Source organism: Protopterus annectens, chromosome 4.part0 (genome assembly GCF_019279795.1).
Source record: "Protopterus annectens isolate FY-2018-M chromosome 4.part0, PAN1.0, whole genome shotgun sequence".
Taxonomy (NCBI): Eukaryota; Metazoa; Chordata; order Ceratodontiformes; family Protopteridae; genus Protopterus; species Protopterus annectens.
Genome location: NC_056733.1, coordinates 1314371353 through 1314393853, shown reverse-complemented (window position 1 = coordinate 1314393853; position 22501 = coordinate 1314371353). Strand labels below are relative to the sequence as shown.

The following is a 22501-nucleotide window of genomic DNA, read 5'->3' as shown; positions in this document are numbered from 1 at the left end:
AAGTTGATCCAAGGCGTTGGAATTTATGAATTCCAGAAAACGTTGAGCACAAGAGTTGGCATATGAGTAGTTTTCCCAGTTAATGGTGGGGTAGTTGAAATTGCCCCTTACTAGGGTGTTAGGTTGTACCCTAATATTTTCCAGTGTATCAAGAAGTGAGAAGTGGGAATCCTGGGGCATGTTGGGGGATCTGTAGCAAGCTACAATTTGGATTGCGGTCTTGCCCAGAGTTAGTTGCACTGGGATAATCTTGGATGCATTATGCTGAGCAACTAGCCTGGAGATGTGGATATCCTTAATGAATATGAACACGCCTCCGCCTTTAGTGTTTGGTCCAGGTTAGGTGGCCAAAAGGTGTGGTATGCATTATAGCCTGGTAATGCAGAGGTGCTCTCTGGAGCCTTGAACCAGGTCTTTGTCACTGCACAGATGTAGATGTTCTGCATTTTAAGGAGTGTTTTGAGTGCATGCATTTTGAGGTTTAGACTTCTAGCATTAACTAACATTACCCTGAGATTTTGCTTGCTTGTACCTGATGTTCATCGTGCCTACAGCTGCAGTCATAACAGATGGGTTATCCTGCCGTCAGGCGGGTCCTCGGTCGGCCGAATTCCAAAGTCTAGGTCTGGCATCGGATGTCGTCGCTTCTTCCCTGACGTCAGTGCGGCAGGGGTATAAAAGAACCAGCCGACGCCATTTTCTTCAGTCTTTCTTGCCGCGTGGTGCCCGAAGCAGAAGCAGTTCGCAAGTGCCGGTCGGCCAGCTCCTGAGATTACGAATATTTTTCAACCGAAGTCTTCTTGAAAGCTAAGTACCCCGTTGGGGAAACTTTTCTTGCCTCAGACTGATGTCAGACAAAGTTAATAATTGCATTTCATGTGGGAAGCAAATACCGCATAAGGATTTCCATTCCTTCTGCATTTCTTGCTTAGGCCCAGATCACGACGTCTCGGCCTGTCGTTTTTGTACTAGCTTCAACAAACGCACTATTCAGCGTTGGGCGGAGTTCGCCCAACACTATTTTGGCAAAAAATTTAATTACATTATGTCGTCGGATACCCCGACTCCAGTTTTGAGTGAAAAACGCAAAGATAAGGACCAACATACGAGGTCCGCGACTTCTACCGAAACCACGCTAAAGCCGACTACAGGTGCTCCAGTTCTCAGCGAGGTGCCTACGCAGCCCCTGACTATCGATGATACTTCCTTAGCGGTGTCTGCTGTGCCCGAGGTCGCAGGCTCCTCGGCCCACACCCCGATTACAAATACCGACGCCACTCTTGGTGAGGAAACTCAGAGTTTAGACAGGCCTCTCAAGGTGTCTTCAGGCCTTCTTCTTCTTTTTCCATTAAGGCTTACACTAAATCTAAAGCACCCATGCAAACTAAAAGACAAGCTCCACAGGGCCCCTCTCAAGGCCCCATGCCTAAAAAACAGATGCTCAAAATGGCTGAGGATTTGATCACTCTTATCAGGTGTTCTCAAACCCCCTCGGACAAAAGGCCCAGAGTGGAGGAGGAATACCCTTCCTCGGACCAGGCCTCCATTTCTTCAGAACATTCTGAAGACCAGGAACATTCATACTCCCCTTTTGAAGATTCTGATGCAGAGGAGTCCATTCCCTCTGTCTCCCCCCCTGAGGACCATTCTTTTGGGGAAACCTTGCATACCTTGAGGGAACACTTTCACTGGGAAGGCCAAGATTACTCAGATTCCAAGAAAAGGCTCAAGGATTTCCTCTTGCTCCCTCAGCACAGGCCTCTGGTTATCCCTCCTGTCTTAGACATACTAGATGATGTGTATTCAGAGGCCAGCCTTAACCCAGATTCTTTACCACCAGCTCCAGTTAAGCCTGACAGGTATTACCGGGTTCCTGATTCACACCAATTGCTATACAAAAGCCATGCTGCTGACCCGGAAACTATTTCACAGGGTCCCAAGGGAATTAAGGCCTCTACTGCCAAAAATCCATTACCTTCAGAAAGAGATTCCAGAGCTTTAGAAAGGTGGGGGAAAAAGGTATACACCTCGGCCACTTTAACCATGAGGGCATTAAAATGTCAGTTCCATATGTTAAAGTATCAACAGTTTTTGTTATCTCAGTTGAAAAACAAAATGTCACAACCTGAACAACCAGACTTGAAGGAGTTGCAGGATTTGTTGCATAGTGCAGAACAAGTGGGTAAACATACCTTGCAATGTGGTTTTGATGCTTTAGAGGCCTCATGTAGAGCTGCTGTTCCAGGGTCTGTCATACGTAGACATGCTTGGCTCAAAGAGCAAACCTTACCAGATCATGTCAAAGCTAAATTACTAGATGCGCCTGTTCAAAAAGATGTATTGTTTGGTGTTAAAGATGAGGAGGTATTAAAGAAAATGAAGGAAAAGGCAAGATCAATGCAAACTGTGAAAGATTTCCTACAGGTACAACCTCCACGTTTCAGTATAAACTGGCCTTCAAAAAATTGGTCCTTTCCAGCCACGGGCAGACCTCAAAGAGGTAGATACAGGTGCCCGAGGGGTAGAGGGCAATCTCAAGGATCATTTAGAGGCAGACAATGGCAAGCACCTACACCAAGAGGTGGAGAGGATAGATCACAGCCATTCAGAAAGCAGGCACAATGACTATCCCCTCTGCATGCCAAGCAAAGCTCTAATGGCAGCACCTTTAGGCGGAAAACTGGCATTATTTTCGAAAAATTGGCATATTGTCACAAGAGACAAATGGATCCTGGACATTATAGACAGAGGCTACAGATTCCACTTTCAAACCCTTCCAAAAATGAGAGGCATGCCAAACCTGCCACAAAATCAAAGGGCAGAGGCACAAAAACAAATTTCTGCTCTCATGGACATGAAAGCTATACAAGAGGCACCTGCACAAGAACAGGGTCAAGGTTTTTATTCCAGACTATTCCTAGTACCAAGGAAGGACAAAGATTGGAGACCTTTTTTGGACCTATCCATCCTAAACACATATTTACTCGTACCAAAATTCAAGATGCTCACATTACAGCAGCTTCTTCCCATGCTGGGCAAAGAGTCTTGGCTGGTAACATTGGACCTCAAGGAGGCATACCCGCATGTCCCTATCAGACAAGATTGCAGAAGATACCTCAGATTTCTTGCAGGTTCAAGCCATTATCAATTCTCTGCATTGCCCTTTGGCTTATCTACTGCGCCCAGAGTGTTCACAAAATGCCTGGCATCAGTAATTGCCTTCTGCAGACTTCAAGGGATACAAATATACCCAATATTTGGATGACTGCCTGATCCAAGTGGACAGCAAACACATACTTCTGAAACATCTGGCGTTTGTAATAAAGGTGTTGAACTCTCTGGGATACACAGTCAACAAAAAGAAATCAAAACTAATACCCTCTCAAGTAATAATTTTCCTGGGTGCCAGCTTGAATACAAACACCCAGATGGCCTACCTCACGCCAGAGAAACAAGGGCAACTATCTCAATACTTCAGAAAAATGGCAACCTTCACCAGGCTGACTGCAAGGAAAATCCTGCAGGCTCTGGGATTCATGGCATCTTGCATCCTGCTAATCCCATGTGCAAAGCTGCATATGAGAAAACTTCAATGGTACCTAAAAAACTTATGGTCTCAACACAGCCACAGTTTGGAAACAATTATACCACTGATTCCATGTCTCCAAAAGGAATTTCTGTGGTGGGCTCAAGCATGCCAAAGAAACATAGGTCTCCCTTTCTGCTTGCCTCAAGCAAATCAAATCATCACAACAGATGCCTCGGACTATGCCTGGGGGGCGCACATGACAGATCAGTGCATTCAGGGCAAATGGTCCCAAAAAGAAAAGCACCTACACATCAATCAAAAGGAAATGCTAGCAGTAAAAATGCTATCATGGCTTTCAAAGACCTACTGCATCCAGGCCAGCTATTGATAAGGACAGACAACACCACAGTGATGTGGTACATAAACAAACAGGGAGGAACCCATTCATATCCCCTGTGCAGGCTAGCCATGTCTCTTTGGAACATGGCTCTGGAATTACAAATCCAACTTCAAGCACAATTCCTGCCAGGCAAGGAAAACACGCTGACAGACAACCTAAGCAGAAATATGACAGATCCACACGAATGGAAGTTGCATCCTCAAGTTTTTGCAAAGATAATTCAAGCATGGGGAAGGCCAGATATAGATCTCTTTGCTACCCACAGAAATTACCAATTGACAAAATTTTGCTCAAGGACCTATCATCCACAGGCGGACGCACTTTCTTTCAGTTGGACAACAATGACACTTTATGCCTTTCCACCTCTTCCTCTGCTGCCCAAAGTTCTATTAAAAGCCAGAGCAGGCAGACCAAAGATGATTCTCATTGCTCCAGACTGGCCAAGACAACACTGGTACCCACTCCTGAGGAGCCTGACGCATTCTCCACCATGGTTCCTGCCTCTAATGCCTCTTCTGTTGACCCAGCACAACTTCAAAACTCTTCACAGTCAGCTGAAAACACTCAATCTAGCCGCATGGAGGATTCCTTAAATTCACAACAAACCCTCCTCTCCAAGGAGGTGCAGGATGTCATTTTGGAGGCCAGAAGGCCTTCTACTAGAAAAGCCTACTCCGCAAAATGGAAGCGGTTTTGTGCCTGGAATCAGAAAAAGGGACAGAATCCTGGAATACTGAATTTACCTCAAATATTACAGTACCTAGCTGAGATGCTAAGCAGTGGACTTTCATTCTCCTACATCAAAATCCATGCCTCAGCCATTTCTGCTCAATACAACACTGATCCTCCTTTATTCTCTCATCCTCTCTTAAGACAGTTCCTCAGAGGGGCTAAGAATATAAAACCCCCAAGGAAGCAACCAGTACCTCCTTGGGACCTCAATTTCATTCTAGAAAAACTGACCCTGCCTCCATTTGAGCCAGCTGCTTCAACAGAACTCAAATTTTTGTCATGGAAAACAGCCTTCCTTCTGGCTATCACCTCAGCACGCAGGGTTTCGGAACTGCAAGCCCTCATGGCTGTGCAGCCTTTCATCATTTTCCATCAGGACAGTTTCCTTACGAACCAACCCTTCCTTTATGCCAAAGGTAGTATCCAGTGTAGCCTTTAATCAGGTTATCCACTTACCTACCTTTTACCCTAATCCACAAAACAAAGGGGAGAGACTACTACATTCCTTGGACATTCACAGACAGCTTCGTTATTACTTGGACAGGACAAAGCCATTCAGAAAATCAGAGCAACTCTTTGTGTCCCATGCTACAGGTGCTCAAGGGAAGGCTATTTCCAAACAGACAATCTCAAAATGGATAGCCCACTGCATACGCTTTTGTTATTCTTTTCATGGTAAATCTGTACCTACAAGCATCAGATCTCACTCCACAAGGGCCACAGCTACCTCTGCAGCTTTCCTCAGGGGGGTTCCTACCAAGGATATTTTGGAAGCAGCCACTTGGAGTTCTGTGCATACTTTCTCCAAGCACTATCACCTACCATTATACTCCAAATCTAGAGCGGGCTTTGCCACTGCAGTCTTGCAGGGCATCCTTGCTCCTCCTAGTTCCACTTAGTGCCTACCACCCCTTTTTTAGCTTTGGGATTCTACCCATCTGTTATGACTGCAGCTGTATGCACGATAAACATAGTACAGTTTTGTACCTACCATAAATGTAGATGTTCGAGTGCTAATACAGCTGCAGTCCAGGTTTCCCTCCCTCCTTCCCCTCTTGGGACAGGCCTAATGGCTAACACCTCCTCATACAACCTGATTGGGGTATTCTTTTATGGTGTATTTGCTTGCAACTACTGTTTTTTGATTATATTGCATTGCATTATTACATAAATTTCAGTTTTGCCTTCCTTCTGGGGGCACCTGACATCTGGGGCAAGAAAAACTGAAGAAAATGGTGTCAGCTGGTTCTTTTATACCCCTGCCGCACTGACGTCAGGGAAGAAGCGACGACATCCGACGCCGGACCTAGACTTTGGAATTCGGCCAACCGAGGACCCGCCTGATGGCAGGATAACCCAGCTGTTATGACTGCAGCTGTATTAGCACTCGGACGTCTACATTTATGGTAGGTACAGAACTGTACTTTATGGTGGTGAATTTGTCATTTGAACCTTGCCTAAAAAGGGCACTATAGGGGTGGCAAGAGCCTTAGCCAGTATCCAGAATCCCAAGGGCGACAGGTGCAGGCCATCTCTGGCAAAGCATCGTGGTTTGTCGATCATGTCATCCCTGGCAGACAGATACTGGATCCCCCTTAAAATGACACCAGAAGCTTAGCCAATTGTTATAGTTAATCATTTTGTCCTTGTACTGTGGTATCATTCTGGGTGATGGCAGGATGCTACTCAGGGCAAGGGTCATACCTGCCTGGGCTACAAGATCGGACAGCTCCTCCATGTCTCTTTTCATGTAGTCCAGGGAGGTATGTCTCAAGTCATTCACACCAACATGAACAATGACAGAGTCATATTTGTACTTGTTGTGGAGTGACCTGAGTGCGTGCATTATGTGGCGGATCCTGGCACCTGACAGGCAGCTGACAGTAACCTTCTCCTTGTTTAGCCTGTTGAGTGGAACATCAGTGTGCCTGACTATAGAGTCACCTAGGACTAGAGTGTTGGGTATGTTGTTATGTCTTATGGGGTGTGGTTGAGTGGCACACTGAGTTTGTGGGCTATGTGTCATTTGGGTTGTGTTGGGGGGGTGGAGGTTTCTTGCGTTTCTGCTTTGGAGGTCTCTGTTGCTTGAGCAGATTTTCATTGAGCACCTCCATGAAAGTAGGTGTGTGTTTTGTGTTTCTATGTGTGTGTTTTGGTTGTGTAGGTTTTGAGGGTCTGTGTGATGAGTGTGGTGTGGTGCAAGTGTTTACCTTCTCCTCTTGACTGTCTAGTCCAGTCTTGGGTGAAGAGAGGTTTGCTTCCAGTTTGGCTATATAAGTGCATCTCTCACAGGTTGTTGTGTTGGGTGGTAGGAGGAGGAGGGTTGTCTGTGTACATGAGGCAATTACTGCATTGCCCTAAGATGCCCAGATTCATCAGGTAGACAGGAGAAAACACTGGGAGCTGACCCTTAGACATGTCTGGATAGGTGCTTATTTATTAAGTACTAAAAACTGTTTTCCTCTAGACAAGTGAGGAAAGTTGAGTGATGTAGTAATTTGTAGCTTATTTAGTGCTTACAGTGGGTTCTGAACAAGTGCTAAGCTCAAAGAAACCGATTTGAGTGCTGAAACTGGAAAACTGGCTAGTTCTAAGAAACAAAATGAAGCTAGAAGGCTTCCCTTCAAGACAGAAAGTCTTGGGGGCTCATTAGATTACAAACAGTCCTGGATACAGCAAGTCTGTATCAGGACTGGACAATTTACAGGAAATGCAGGAAACAAGCCTAGAAAACATTTTTTTTTTGTAAAGTGGAAAGGGGAATGGAGAAGCAGAAACTAAGTGGGTTGGCCTTCTCAAATGTTCTCCCTGAATTAGGAAGAATGAGGTAATGACACTAGACTGGGAGGAGTGTCCCAGATCAAATTTAGAGTAGGGGCGAGCAACTGCAAAGCCACCAAGTATAAAAACAGGATACCAATAGGGAGGGAGAGTGGGAAACAAAAATCAGAACAAACAAACCCAACCAGATTTTTATTTTATTTTATTTATTTTATTTTACATTTGTTGACCGGGCTAGTCTAGCTGGAGAAATTTCCATTTTCAGTAGAGGCCCGGGGAGAAAAGCTCCACAGAGTGAGATACATTCAGAGATAAAAAAATTAACATACAGAGAAATTGTCATACAAAAATGTAATAGCAGTATTCATTATAATGAAAATCTAAGAGTTAGTAATCGAGTTTGCAAGCAAACATTAAAAATAAAAGATAGCAAACTCTTCTATATAAATAAAAACTACTACAAGAGTTAGTTACTAAAACACTCAATACAATTGAATTCTCAATTAACCAGTTGAAAAAATACTGATAGATTAACATAGAAAGGAGTGAAGGTAAGGAGAATAAGGTGAGAAGAGAGTAAGGGAAAAAAGTGGGAATAGAAAGTGGTGAAAATAAAGGAGCAAGTACTGCAGAAAAGCAGGTAGAGAAGTAAAGGGACGAGAAAAGAAAGACAAAAAAGTAGGCAGAGTAGAAAGGAGAAGAGAGATGGTTTTATTTAGGTAGTAATAGTGATGGACTAGTCAGGTTTATTACAGGAGCAAAGCAAAGATGCTTAACAATTGTAGAAATTTTCTAGTTAATACCTCATACACAGTTAAACTAGCTAGAAAAGTATATGCAGACAATAGAAGTGCTATAAATAACTCGTAAAAATAAGCAAAAAAACAGGATACTTAATGTTATATATCACAGATCAGTTGGCTCAGTGCCCTTCCTCCGATTAGTGTGAAATGGCAGAAACACTCACAAGTTAACTTCTTAAGTAAGAAAGTTGAAACCTGAAACAACTTTAAAAAAAAGCTTGAAAGAACCAATGATGTGCTTACTCCAAGTCATAGTCCAGGTAACCCCAATTAGCCATTGACCATAAACAGTTCACTCTCACTGAAATGCTATACTGGCTTTGGCTAAACTACGATGGCCTAGAACATGTGCTCAGACACACAGCCTCTACTAACAAGCAACTAAGTTGTTAAGGTGTAGAGTTAGGTTTGAGGGAAGGAACTGTGTTGGGGTTAGGATTAGCACACATGGAGCCCCCCATCTTCTTTAGTGATCGATAATAACCCTAACCCTAAAGCTGCCCCGTCTCCAACCTCAGCCTTACATCTTAATGTCATTAAAACCTTCCCGTAACACGGCCACTATACAGACAAATTTAAGGCTAGTGTTACGAAGGATTTTAGTTCAAAAATTGGGAGAGGAAATAGTTTTCCTGCTATTGTGCATGATCAAACTTGTTTTGTTCGACATTAGACCAGTTTGGTCATACACAATATACCTAACACACACACACACACACACACACACACACACACACAGATAGATAAATTAATATATATATATATGTATATATATATATATATATATATATATATATATATATATCAGAAGGAGTTGGGGCACCCCCACATATAATGAGTACATAAGGGCCTAAAGCTTTTAGTGTCATTTGTTACACTTGGACATGCTGTATATTTGGGTATTTCTGAAGTTTTATAATCACTATTTTATAAAGGTGAACTGTCAGAATTTCATTAGGAAGCCAGTCCACATGTCATTATTTCAATTAATGTCGGTGTGTTTGTGAGTTAGTTTTTGTGTGTGTGTATGTGTGTGTGTGTGTGTGTGTGTGTGTGTGTGTGTGTGTGTGTGTGTGTGTGTGTGTGTGTGTGTGTGTACGTGCTTGTACATGTGCATGTTCATGCATGTAAGCACATTAGTGTCTGGAATATTTGCATGCAAAATGCACCTATTGATATTAAAAACTTTCAGACAAATGTAGTCATTGCTGGACTTATACTCACAAAGAGAATTCATCTTTCAAAAATGAGACAAATAAAACAAGCACTGGTACTATATTATTTACATAAAACAAGCACTAGTACTGTATTATTTACATAAATCAAGCACTGGTACTGTATTATTTACATAAAACAAACACTGGTACTATAATATTTACATAAAACAAGGACTGGTATATTATTTACATAAAACAAGCTCTGGTACTATATTAGTTACATAAAACAAAAAACTGGTACTATATTATTGCACTGGTACTATGTTATTTACATAAAACAAGCACTGGTACTACATTATTTACATAAAACAAACACTGGTACTGTATTATTTACATAAAACAAACACTGGTACTATAATATTTACATAAAACAAGAACTGGTATTATATTATTTACATAAAACAAGCACTGGTACTATATTAGTTACATAAAACAAAAACTGGTACTATATTATTTACATAAAACAAGCACTGGTACTATGTTATTTACATAAAACAAGCACTGGTACTATATTATTTACATAAAACAAGCACTGGTACTATGTTATTTACATAAAACAAGCACTGGTACTATATTATTTACATAAAACAAGCACTGGTACTATATTATTTACATAAAACAAGCACTGGTACTATATTATTTACATAGCTCTTCTGAAAAAATCATGCACAGTAATCCATTCATTAACTGCTGAGTTCTATTTATACATTATTCTTGGTCTTTGTAAAAATCAAATGAAGAAGCTGGATTCAGAATTGGTTATGCTTGACTGATTGAAAACTATGTGCAGAAGACGAAACAAGTAATAAATGTATCATCAATTGTGAACTTGGGGAATAAGCATGAGCCATTTTCTCACAATAATGACTTAGAATGATAAATGTAGACAAGAATAAAAGAGTGTGTTGAAAGTAAAATTTTCTGTTACTTTAATCTCACAGACCAATCTTTCATAACTGTTTACCAAGCAAAGTGCTTCTGCTGCATTATAAATGATTTAGCATACTGTTTGTCCTTTGTACAAACACATATGTTTAACTGTTCAGCAGTTTTGAAAGGAACATCCCTTGTTATCAGACCATAAATATGCATTTATGAAAAAATGAAGTGCCTCAGTTAATCTGTGCTTTTAAGATACAATACAAAATTCGTTATTTACTGTGTTGCAAACTGAAATGATGATAGCACCTAGTCACACTTACTGTTATTGAAATAAGTGCATTTACTTTTGTGTTCATTACTGTGTTCAGAATGCTCAATATTAAACAAGAATAGGATACAAGTTTTAAAATATCATATTTGTTTTATTCTGTTACATTTTATGTCAGAATCTTTGTTTCCCCATCTGCTGAACATTCATTCTGTTTGTAACTTTGGTGAGTGTAATGCCTGAAAATGTAGAAAAATGTGAGAAAAATTGACTTATGAGCAATTTTTTGCGGCAAGATGCATCCCCTTACAACCTTATGTGAGGGTTTTGCAATCCATACCTTGTTTCTTAATCAACTACCTCGAAAATCACTGCATCTTGGGGAAAAAGTTTATTTCCGCTCTCCATTAGACTGTTAAACTCTTGGGAAAAATGAACCATGACATCTGTTACATAACTAGCCTATCAAGGGGCTTATTTTATGGATGTACAATAACTAAGTGCAATACTAAGGTAGCCCACCTACACGCCGAAGGACTGTAAAGTGCAATATACAAATTGTGCAATAATTCAGTGTAATCATAGATATGCTGCTATTGTTTCAATTTTACTTTGACAATATTACCTTCATATTGTTCCTTGTCTTCCTTGTCTCCTGTTCTGGGATGGGTGTGGGTCACTGCTGTCCTACTTTACTTACAAATTGCTACTTATTAAAATTCTACTGTGATATTTTATTAATTTTTCTCTGTCTGTATGTGCAACTGTTTCTTGCATTGAAAGTTAAGCATTGTAATTTCATTCAGCTACACTGCTGTGTAGATGTTCTTCGTGTTTCACTGTTGCAGTCATTACATTAGGGTAATCTGCTGGCAGGTTTCCCTCAGTTGGCCTGAATATCAATGTCTTGGGTCCTGCGTCGGTTGCTCTCCTCTTCCATGACGTCAGGTCGTCAGGGGTATAAAACATGCAGCCGACGCCATTTTATTCAGTCTTTCTTGCTGCGCGGTGCCTGAAGCAGAAGCAGTTCGCAAGTGCCGGTCAGCTGACTCCTGAAATTTTTGCATTCGAGTTTCAGACTAAAGCTAAGTACTCCGTTGGGTAAACTTTTTCTTGCTCCTTACTGATGTCAGTAAAAGTTAATAATTGAATTACTTGTGGGAAACAAATAACTCATAAGGACTTTCATTTGTCCTGTATTCCTTGCCTAGGCCCAGATCATAACGTGCCTTGCTGTTGGTTTTGTACTAGATTTAACTAATGCACTATTAAGCATCGGTATATTTTTGCATCAAAATATTTTGGCTCCAGATTTACTTACCCTGAAATGTCGTCGGTTAGCAATCCAACTACAGGAGTTCACAAAAAACGCAAAGAAAAAGACAGAGACAGACCATTGAGGTCCAAAACCGACGACAAAGCTTCTCCTAAGCCAGTCACCGGTTCACCTATATTCAGTGAGGGCTTTCACAGCTCCTGATACCCGCTACTTTTGAGTCGCATGCCTCTACCGAGACCCATGTGGAGTATGCCGCGAGATCCTCAGAGAGTATTGAACCCGCAGATGTCTCTCCCTTGGATAGGTCCAGAACCGCTGAGCAGGCACCAGATTCTGATGGCGTTTCCAGGCCTCAACATATATAAAACCGACACCAGCTTCAAAAACAAGATCAAAAACATCTTCTAAGTCTAAATACCCGATGCATGAGCCAAGTGCTTAGGCCCCTATGAATAAAAAACAGATGATCAAAATGGCTGAGGACTTAATTACCTTGATCAGGGGTTCCCCCCCCCCGCTAAGAGGCCTAGGCAAGACACTGATTATGAATGTTCAGATCAGGTTTCCATTTCTTCTGATTCCTCTTCTGATCAGGAATTTTCTATACCACCCTATGAGGATTCTGATGCAGAGGAATCCATCCCATCTGCATCTCCTCCTGAGGATTACTCTTTTGGAAAAACCTTGCATACTTTAAGGGAACATTTTCATTGGGAGAGTCAGGATTTCTCTGAATCAAAAAAGAGGCTTAGGGATTTCCTTCTTCCTCAGCATATGCCTTTGGCTATACCTCTTGTATTAGACATTGTTGATGATGTGTTTTTGGAATCAAGCATGGCTCCTGATTCCCTATCTCTGGCTCCTAGTAAGCCAGACAGATATTACAGGGTTCCTGACTCCCACAAATTTCTATTCAAAAACTTGCTGCTGATCCTGAAACTATCTCACAGGGTCCCAAAGGTGTAAAGGCCTCTACAGCCAAAAATCCTACCCCTTCTGATAGAGATTCCAGGGTGCTGGATAGATGGGGAAAGAAGGTTTATACATTTGCAACCTTGGCAATTAGGGCCTTAAACTGCCAGTTTCATAAGCTTAATTATCAACAGCATGTTATGGGCTTATTGAAACAGAAAATTATGTTGATTTCTGATTGTGTGGAAAATAAAGAATTACAGGAATTATTGCATGTAGCAGAACAGGTTTGAAAGCATACTTTGCAATGTGGTTTTGATTCTTTGGAGGCCTCTTGCAGGGCCGCAGTTACTGGATCTGTGATTAGAAGGCATGCCTGACTCAAGGAGCAAAATCTGCCTGATCATGTTAAAGCTAAATTGTTGGATGCCCCTTTACAGCATGATACTCTGTTTGATAATAAGGCAGAAGAGGTTTTAAAGAAAATAGAAGACAAAGCTAAATCTATGCAAACTGTAAAATATTTCTTACAAGTGCAGCCACCCAGATTCAGTAGGCACTGGCCTACTAGAAATTGGTCCTTTCCTGTGTCCAACAGAGCCTCTCCTGGCAAATTCAGGTGCTCAAAAGGCTCTAGACACCAATCACAGGGTTCTTACAGGTCAAAGCAATGGGGTGCCTCCACCTCCAAATCTAGAGGAAACAAAGCACAACCCTACAGTAAGCAGTCTCATTGACTTCCCTCTAACAGCACCAAGCACTTATCTTTCAGCATCCCCCTTGGGGGAAAAATTAGCACTTAATGCTCAAAATTGGCATTTAATTACCCAGGACAAGTGAGTATTAAACATGGTATCCCAGGGGTACATATTTCATTTCCATACTTTTCCAATTCCAAACGGTTGGCCAGATCTGCCACAAAATCAATGGGCAGAGGCTCAGAAACAAGTTACGTCCCTCATGGATATGGGGGCTATTCAACCAGTACCAGAAAAGGAAAAAGGACAAGGTTTTTATTCAAGGCTGTTCCTAGTACTCAGAAAAGACAATGCCTGGCGGCCCATACTGAACTTATCGATTTTGAACACATTTCTGGACATTCCAAAATTCAAAATACTGACTTTACAACAGCTACTACTGCCTGTGCTGGGCAAGGACGCTTGGTTAGTGACTCTACATTTAAAAGAGGCATACCTGCTTATCCCAATAAGGGAATCATGTAGAAGATACCTCCACTTCAAAGCAGGCTATTTGCATTACCAATTCTCTGCACTGCCCTTTGGCTTATCTACTGCGCCCAGGGTCTTACCAAAGTGCCTGGCACCAGTAATTGCATTCTGCAGACAAAGAAGCATTCAAATGTATCCTTATCTGGGCGACTGTCTCATTCAAGCAGAGGGCAAGGACACTCCTCTTCAACATCTGGTGTTTGTAAAAAGGCTTCTAGCATGCCTAGGGTACACAATAAACAAAAAGAAATCCCAACTGGTACACCCTCAAAATATTACATTCCTGGGTGCAAGCTTGAATACAACTGCCCAGATGGCTTACCTTACGCCAGACAAACAAAGGCAACTGACAACAGATGGCAACAAAACCCAGTTATCTGCAAGACAAATTCTGCAGGCTTTGGGGTTCATGGCATCCTGCATTCTACTAATTCCATATGCAAGACTGCATATGAGGAAACTTCAGTGGTATCTAAAAAGTTTATGGAGTCAACATTGTCACAGTCTGGAAACATTGATTCCTCTCATTCCCTGCCTACAACAGGAGTTCCTTTGGTGGGCAGAGACATGTCACCAAAACAAGGGACTGTCATTCACTCTACCCCCTGCCACCCAAACCCTAACTACAGAAGCATCAGACTATGCTTGGGGGGCCCACCTGGCGGGGAGATGCATTCAGGGCATATGGAACCCAAAACAAATGCATCTGCATATCAACCAGAAAGAGATGCTAGCTGTTCAGAATGCCCTGACAGCCTTCAAGGACTTACTTCATCCAGGACAACTACTGATAAAGACGGCCAACACCATGGTTATGTGGTACATAAACAAGCAGGGGGGGTACACAAAAACCTATCAGTCTATGCCTTTCCTCCCCTGCCTCTTCTCCCCAAGGTCTTACTAAAGGTCAGATAGGAAAAAACAAAAATTATCCTGATTTCTCCGGACTGGCCTCGTCAGCACTGGTACCCAATCTTAAGGAACATGTCTCAACTCCCCCTTTGGTATTTGCCTCAAATACCTCATCTACTGTCTGAGCAGAACAATCAAATTCTGCACACTCAGCTCCAAACTCTGAACCTGGCAGCATGGCTGATCATGTAATTATTCAAACAACACCTCTCAGTAAATCTGTGATGGATGCCTTTTTGGAAGCCAGAAGGCCTAGTATTAGAAAATCTTATGCTGATAAATGGAAGAGATTCTGTGCTTGGAATCAAGCACAAGGAACGGACACAGCAAAACCAAATATTCCTCAGATTTTACAATACTTGACTGAGATGCTTGACAAGGGCCTATCTTTTTCTTCAATAAAAATCCATGCCTCTGCCATCTCGGCTCATTACAACACGGAGCCTCCCATCTTTTCTCGTCTGCTAAAACAGTATCTTAGAGGGGCCAAAAAATTTAAGGCCTCCCAGAAAACCACCAACTCCTGCATGGGACCTCAATTTTGTGCTGGAAAAACTCACCCTGCCTCCTTTTGAACCAGCAGCTACTGCGGATATAAGGTTTTATCTTGGAAAACAGCTTTCCATTTGGCAATCACTTCAGCAAGAAGGGTTTCAGAACTACAGGCCCTCATGGCTGTGGAGCCTTTTATTACATTTTACCCGGACAGGGTGTGCCTCAGGACCAATTCTTCCTTTATGCCTAAGGTGGTATCCAGTGTGGCTCTTAATCAAACTATTCACCTGCCAACATTTTACCCAAATCCGCAGAACAAGGGGGAGCAGATTCTGCATTCATCGGACGTACACAGACAACTAAGATTCTACTTAAACAGGACCAAATCTCTAAGAAAGTCTGAGCAACTACTTGTGGCATTTGCTGCAGGATCAGAAGGGAAGGCTATATCAAAGCAGACTGTTTCTAAGTGGATAAGCCACTGCATTCGTTTCTGCTACTTGCATCATGGTAAAGCGGTGCCCAAGGGAATCAGTTCACTTTCCACCAGGGCTGCCTCTACCTCAGCAGCCTTTCTCAGCAGAGTTCCAACCAAAGACATTCTAGAAGCTGCTACTTGGAGCTCTGTTCATACTTTTACAAAGCATTATCATTTGCCACTCTTCTCTAAATCCAGGGCAGGCTTTGCCACTGCAGTTCTGCAGGGCCTTATAGCTGCTCCTAATGCTGTTTAGTTCCATCCTCCCATCCATAGCTTTGGGATTCTACCCAAATGTAATGACTGCAACAGTGAAACACGAAGAACATAGTACAGTTGTGTACACTTACTATAAATGTAGATGTTCGAGTGTATTCACTGTTGCAGTCCGGGTTACCCACCTGTCACCCCCTTTTTTGTAGAACTTCTCTTTCCTTCACTATATTCCAAAGCCTTTGTGGTGTATTTGCTTTTAGATGAAGGTAAAGTTTATGTTGCTAAATGTGCATTTACATATATTTTGCTGTATATATATATATATATATAATTTTTATTTTTTGATCCCCATTTGGGGGGCACCTGACATCTTGGGCAAGAAAAACTGAATAAAATGGCGTCGGCTGCATGTTTTATACCCCTAAAGACCTGACGTCATGGAAGAGGAAACAGCAACCGATGCAGGACCCAAGACTTTGATATTCAGGCTGACTGAGGGCAACCTGCCAGCAGATTACCCTAATGTAATGACTGTAACAGTGAATACACTTGAACATCTACATTTATGGTAAGTGTACACAACTGTACTTTCTGAATGACAATAAAGTTTTCTTTGACTTGACTTGACTTTGAAGGGGACAAATAAAATCCAGATTTTTTGCACTTTCACAGATTTGTTCTTCTGGGATTTGGATATATGACAGGCACACATTTTATCTTTGTGACTTTCTGTTCCTTGCTTGCAAGCTACCGATTGCCCTAACTGTATATTAGATGGCTTCATCTTTCTGTGTCTATACCTGTCTCTTTTATGTTAGCAGTTTATTTACACATTTTTTATAACTTATATAGAATTTATAAGTTCATAGGTAGGTACTAGGCTATTGGCCCTAGGGCCTATGTAAGCCTAGCCAAAAAGGTACCATAGCTTTCGCCACCCAAGAAAATTATTTTCCTGTGTCCCTGTCGAGCAGAGCCACAAAGGTGATCCCCGGGGTGAATTTCCTATTTCCCATCCAATCATCAAGATTTTTCTTGAAGAGTGCTAATGAGGAGCTTTGTTTGATATAGATAGGTATTTTGTTCCAGAGTATGGGAAGTCTCTGGGACAGGAATCTATCCCTCCAGCATGTTCTGTTTATTGTGATGACAAGGTTTAGGTCCCTAGAGCATGTACCTTGGAGGGATTGGAATTTCTTTAAGTGGAGCATGTCCAACAGCTCTGGGTTTGACATAACTTTGTATGTTAGGCAGAGGTTGCCTCTGAGCAGGCGATATGCGATATGCGATGGAGTAAAGCTGGAGTTTTTGTAGATGGTCTGCGTAGGGTATCTGTTTCAGGCCAGTAATTCTCTTTGTGAGGTATTTCTGCGGCCTTTCCAGTTGTTGTAGATGTCTTGTGAGGTGCATACCAAAAGGGGCATTGTACTCTATAATGGGTCTAATGAGTGACGAGTAGAGGGGAACAATTTTTCCTGGATGGAAAACCTTTTGTGATGAGGTGTGCCACGTAGAAGGATTTCCTGACTACTGTGGTAATGTGATTCTCAAAGGAGAGACTACTGTCCACCTGTGTCCCAAGGTCTCTTATCACACTTTCGGTGTTAAGTAGACTAACACCTATGTGGTAGCTCATGGGTACAGAGTTTTTACCAAAGGGGATGACAATGCACTTTTTGGCATTGAGCTTGAGGCCATGGCTTTGTCACCAGGCATCTGTCTCAGTGATGCCATTTTGTAGGATGTCCACATTATTAGGAGTTTCAATTATGGCTCCTAGTTTGCACTCATCTGCAAACTTCGTTAGCCAAAGACCTTCTGTGTTAGCCTGTACTTCAGAAAAGTAGATACCAAACAGGAGGGGACCCAAGACTGAACCCTGTGGTACTCCACTTTTCACTGGTCTGAAGTTGGATTTGGAGTCTGCTACTTTCACAGTGTGGGTTCTGTCAGTGAGCCAGTTGGCAACCCATCTTGTGACATAGGGATTTATATCTAGTTTAGTGAGTTTATCTATAATTCCACAGTGGGGGATGGTGTCAAAAGCCTTGGTGAGATCTAGATAGGCTGTGTGAACCACCTTACCCTTGTCTATAGCTTTGGTGACTGCTTCAAAGAAATCTATCAGGTTTAGGAGACATGATCTGCCTTTTACAAACCCAAACTGGGTGGTGTCCAGAGTTTTGAGATTACCAATGTCCTTGTTTATAAGTTCCATGATGATTCGATGTTCTTTGTGTTTCACTGTTGCAGTCATTACATTTGAGTTATCTGCCTGCAGGTAGCCCTCAGTTGACCTGAATACCAGAGTCTTGGTTTCCTGCATCGGATGCTGTCTCTTCTTCTATGACATCAGGTCATCAGGGGTATAAAACATGCAGCCGATGCCATTACATCAGTCTTTCTTGCCGCGTGGTGCCCGAAGCAGAAGCAATTCGTAAGTGCCAGTTGGCCGACTCTTGAAATTTTAGATTTTGAGTTTCAGAACTGAAGTCTTTGAAAAAGCTAAGTACCCCATTGGGGATCCTTTTTCTTGCTCTTAACCGATGTCAGTAAAAGTTAACAATTGTCTTACCTGTGGAAAGCAAATACCTCTTAAAGATTTTAATTCGTACTGCATTCTTTGCTTAGGCCCAGACCACGACGTCCCTCGCTGTCGGTTTTGTGCCTTATTCAACCCCCAAACTATTTGTCATTGGTCTATTTTTGCAGCGAATTATTTTTGTACTCTGTTTAACTATCCAGAAATGGCTTCGGTAAGCCATCCAACTGCCGATATTCCAAAAAGACATAAGGATAAAGACAGAGATAGACCGCATAGGTCCAAAACTGCCGACAATGCATCTGAAGTAGGCAGACTTCATTTGTCTGCAACCTGTGGGTATTGGATCCGACCTCGGATCCGAGCCGGCATTTCAAAAGCTTAGGCTCCGAGCTCCTAGCTCCTCCCTCTACCCATAACCCCTTGCCAAGACCTGACTGACCTCAGATTTCGTTTGCCGCTTTCAAGTTGCGACGGATTCCTTGAGCTCCTAGTGCAGATAAGTTTTCTGACAGGAAAATTTTGTAAAATGTAACCTTTTTTGATTAATTTAAATAGAAGTGTGTCTGTTAGGCTTTCCTTCCTCTACCTTTTATTTTTTTCTTCCCGGGTTTGCGTAGTTTGAGTGGTTTGTGTGTGTTTAGGCCTGTTAGGGCTAGAGTATGTCTGAAGCCCATAAGGCAGTTTTTTCTATGTGCACCGAGTGTGGCCATAAGCTGTCCCCGGCGGATGGCCACACTCGGTGTGTTAAATGCTTGGGGGTTGAACACCTGTCTTCTGGTTGTACCATTTGTGCAGGGTTCAACCCCCGAGCTTTGAGGGAACGGAGGTCGAAGCTGGTTCTGGCAGGACTTCTCCCTCCAGATACCGCTTCGGCTTCTGCCCCTTCTACACAGCAAGCAGTTGCTGTGGGCTCTCCTCCACCGGCTGGGACTCAACCTCCCTCTAAGATGCCGGAGGAGAGAGAGTCTTCTAGGGAGAGAGAAAAGAAGGAGAGGCACAGGGAGAGGCACCACAAACGGAGAGCTGAAACCTCTAGTTCGGCTCCTCCATCCAAGCGGGCCTCTCCTGTGCCTTCTAGTTTCCCTCCTCCTCGGCTCCACTCCCCTCGGTTCTCTCCTGGGCCCGAGGAGGAGGAGGCTAGCCCTTCAGCGAGGTCCCCAAGGCGGCTCTCTAGGTCCGCTTCGGTGGCCTCGACTAGATCTACCTTCTCCATGAGTGAAGCAGACATGGACCGGATGATGAGGAAATTCATCCAGGCCCAAATGCAAATGGGAGTGCTCCTAGCCCCCCCCATCCGGGAGGGGCTTGACCCCTTTTTCGCCTTTGGCTCCTTCTCCGACCCACATCATGGGTTCGGAGCTGTCGGCGCCGGTAGAGTTGGATCCGGGTGGGTCGGATCCGATAGGTCGGCGCACTCGGATCCGGCCCCATCCCTTGAGTGCTTGGGTACCGGACCCGACCTCGGAGCCGAGGACCGAGCCTCGGATCCGAGGGAGCTGGTGTGTTCGCTCCATCTAGGTCGGAGCACACGGTCTCGGATCCGACGGTCTCGCTCCGCCCGATCCGCGGCCGGATCCGAGTGGGGGTCGGCTCGGGTTTAGAGAAGCTGGCTCCCCTCGGCCTTCGACGTAGTGGAAAGGGCACTGTTGAGGACTTCCAGACCCCGGTCCCTGCCACGGCTCCATCCCGCACTCCTTGCAGTTGGGCCAGGCTCCCACCAGCCAGTCCCAGGGACAGCCCGCCTCGATGTCCCAAGTAGTTCCCTTGGAACATCCAGCTGCGGAAGAGTACTCCTCGGACAGCCCCAAGAAGTACCTCGGAAGCGTAAGTGCAAAGGAGGCACATGGACTCCCCGAGTCCGTTATCAAGACACAGACTTGGATGAAGGGAAGGCTCCCCAAGGTCACCCCTGAAGACGCCTCATTTGGAGACATTATGGAAATATTGAGGATCGGGGGTGGTCTGCCCCAAGGCCTCCTCAGACGAGTCTGTGTTCTTGGAGGCATTCGAGGCGGGCCCATCTACCTCTTGGGTGTCCCTCCTGCCGACCCTCTGGTGGACCTTATATCCACCAGAGCGTGGAAGGATCCGGACACCGTTGAGCCTGTACCCAAGCATCCTGACCGTATCCTTTCCTCCGGACCGCACTCACTGGAGCAAAGGCCCCAGTAGATGCCATGATGATGGCTGCAGCCACTAAGAGGGAATTGGCCCAGGAGAGTCCTCTATGCATCCTCTGGGCAAGGAGTCCCGCTCGATGGATCGCATTGGGAAGCGAGTTTTCAGTTCAGCAACCTTCTCTTTGAGAGCTGAACTACATGGCACACGCCATCAGAATGCAGCGGATTTGATTAAAGAATACGCTGCATCTCCCCAGAGTCCATGTCGGGTGAGGACAAGCAGGTATACTCCACCCGAATGGCCACTCTTAGAGCAGTTTCTAACACATCTATGCGGCTACTTTCTCACGCCACCGGGAGCCGCTAGAGCCAGCGGAGCAGGCCTAGTCATGAGGCGGCAGGCCTGGCTCCGCCACTGTGATTTCAAGAGAGCCCTTCAAGGCGACTTTCGCGAATGCCCCTTTGATGGTTCTGCCTTGTTTGGCAAAACTGTTCGCAAACATTGGTCCAGAGCGAGAAGGACGGAAGACGCTGTCTGCCGTCGGAGTCCGCTTCTCAGCTCCCCAGAGGTCCTTCTCAAGAACCAAAAGGGACAGAAGAAGATGTGGTTCGAAGTCGCAGCAGTCCCAACCTGCTCGATAACCAGTCCTCCCGTGGCAGAGGAGGACAGGGAGGTCGCCGTCCTAGAGGCAGGGGGGCTCCTAGAAACTTTGGGTCCAGAGAACCTTTCTCTGATAGGCCCACGCAGCAGCCCTGAAGGGTTGCCCGGCTGTCCATCTCTGGAAGCAGTCGGGGGGCGTTTTTCGAGGCACCTAACTTCTTGGGAGTCCATCACAACAGACCGTGGTGCTTCGCGTGATATCCAGAGGTTATACAATTCCCCTGTACAAAGTTCCCAGATCTCGCAGCCTCCCAGATGTTCCACCCGACCAAAGGGAGGCAGCAGCTATCGAAATCGGACAGCTGCTAGAAAAAAGAGCTATCCAGTCGCCCCCAGATCAAACCGGTCAGGGTTTTACTCCAGGTTCTTTTAGTGCCAAAGAAAACGGGGACTTAAGACCGATCTTAGATCTTTCCCTGCTGAACCTGTCAGTAACCAAGCAAAAGTTCCGGATGGTCACCCTTCAATCTATACTCCCCCTCTTGAGGGAGAATGACTGGATGTGCTCCATCGACCTCAAGGACGCGTACTACCACATTCGCATGGACAGACGATCCAGGAGGTTTCTTCGCTTCCGGCTGGGAGCCAGTCATTATCAGTTCAGGGTCCTCCCTTTGGTCTCACCTCAGCCCCAGGGTGTTCACCAAGGTTCTAGCGGTTGTAGCGGCCCACCTGAGGCTCCAGGGATTACAGGTCTTTCCGTACCTGGACGACTGGCTCCTGACGGCATCATCAAGGCATCTTCTGTGCTCAGCCAGGGACTACTTCCTTCATATAGCCCCAAGGCTGGGCATCACTATCAACTGGGAGAAATCTTTACTGCACCCCACACAAGTTATAGATTTCATAGGAGGAAGGCTAAACACCAGGTCAATGCGAGCCTTCCTCACCCCAGACAGAATTTCCAACCTGAAGTGTCATGTCGCAGCGGTCCTGCAACCATTTCCGACAGCAGCTTCGGTCCTGAGGGCCCTAGGTTCGATGGCGGCAGCTATCCCGCTTCTTATTCATGTGCGCTTACGCATGCGGGTTCTTCAATGGA

General features: G+C 44.2%; 1 protein-coding gene across 1 annotated transcript in view; it reads left to right on the top strand.

The window, feature by feature from the left end:
* PDLIM4 (PDZ and LIM domain 4) overlaps window positions 1-22501 on the top strand; it is a 1207050-nt gene that overhangs the window by 513007 nt on the left and 671542 nt on the right. The gene's annotated exons all lie outside the window — the stretch shown is intronic.